The following is a 1,577-nucleotide window of genomic DNA, read 5'->3' as shown; positions in this document are numbered from 1 at the left end:
TGAACCAGGCCCCTGAGTTTTGTCACAGAGGCTGAGGAGGGTCTGTTCCAACAAGTTACTCACAAGGTGGAAATTTTAACCCAAATGGCACCTTACTTTCTGTCAGGATTAAGACCCCACTCGCTGGTGCTCCTTACCCTGGCCACCTGCAGTGGCTTCCTCAGGAAAAAAAGTGTCAAACAACTGAGTTGTTGTCACCTCGTTCTGCTGCCGGGGCTGACTCTGGAATCTCCTCCTTGCAGGGGACGTGCCCAGTGGGAAAACTCCCCCTGGAACACCTAAAACACATCAGTGAGAGGTACAAGAGTTTGGTGCTTGCCAAAGAGATCCAGAGACACATCCAGAGTGGATCCTCTTTGTATTTCACTGTGTAGGGGCTTGTCGTGACCTGACAAAGCAAATTTAAGATGCCAGCCTGATGGACAAGTTTTCTTTTGCCAAGCTATTGGCTTCTTCCACGTACACACAGAGTTTGAAACATGAAAAAGATTTTTTTAGGACTGCTGGATGCTGCTTTTGCAGATGCCAAAACTCCTGATCCCCTTGGTAAAACTCTGGCTAACCAGGACAAGGGAAAAAAAGTTACTGGCGAGGTTTCTGGAAATAACTTTACCCAGCTTCTAGGTACTAAAATGTGCTAGACCTGTTCAGAAGCTCTCCTGATGAGGCAGGGAGGGAAACAAGTCGAGCTACAGCATCTGCCTGTGTTCCTGGGGGGATTAAAGCATCACTTCAGAAGGCTCCAGCCCTTAGTAGTTAACCAGAAAGTTTTGAATGGCCCGAGGGGAAGCCGGCGGCTCCGGGTGCTTTGGGAGAGTCATTAACCTGAGCACCGCCTGGCTGGGAGCTGCGCGATTAACCCTTCGCTAGTCCGGGCTAAAACTGACCTGAGGAGGGGTGTTGGGCACAAAGCTGTTGAGAGAAACGGTGAATATCTAGAGTGGAAAAGAGCTACGAGAAGCGGAGTGCGCTGGAACTTCCCCGGCCGTGCTGGAGGGGGCGGGACCGGGCCTGGATTCCAGCTCTGCCGCTGCTCTCCCTGCAGAAGCCTCGGTGAGGTGCCTTCCACCTTCCCTACTGAAATGGGAAGCAGACCGATTTACACTAATTAATGATTATTAATGATAATAATACGCACTATCTCACTTTTTGGAAACAAGGACCTAAACCTGATACGAAGCTGCACCTAACCCTTTAATTGTGTGGAAAATGATGACAGGGCAGCGCTGGCGCTCTACAGTGCAGCTCCTGTCGCTTTCTTTACCCTCGGTGGCACACTTGCTTCACCCAAGATGATTTTTTTTTTCCTTTCTAAGAACAAACTCACTTGCAGGTGCCTAAAAACGCTGAACAAGTCCCGAGGCTCGTGTCAGAGGCAGCGCTGGCAGCTCAGAAGACATTTTTATATATACATAGAGCTGTTCGGGGAGTCTCACGGGGAAAGTTAAATTTATTAACGCCTTTTGTTCCCGTTTCCACGCATCGCCTTGAGGGGCCGGATTGAGATAATCCCCCCCGGGGGGTCCCGAGCGCCGCGCAGACCCAGCCGGGCCGCGGGCCCGCGGCTCAAGGGTTAA

Source organism: Merops nubicus, unplaced genomic scaffold (genome assembly GCF_000691845.1).
Source record: "Merops nubicus isolate BGI_N331 unplaced genomic scaffold, ASM69184v1 scaffold39620, whole genome shotgun sequence".
In the NCBI taxonomy this organism is placed as follows: Eukaryota; Metazoa; Chordata; class Aves; order Coraciiformes; family Meropidae; genus Merops; species Merops nubicus.
This window is presented reverse-complemented; position numbering follows the sequence as displayed.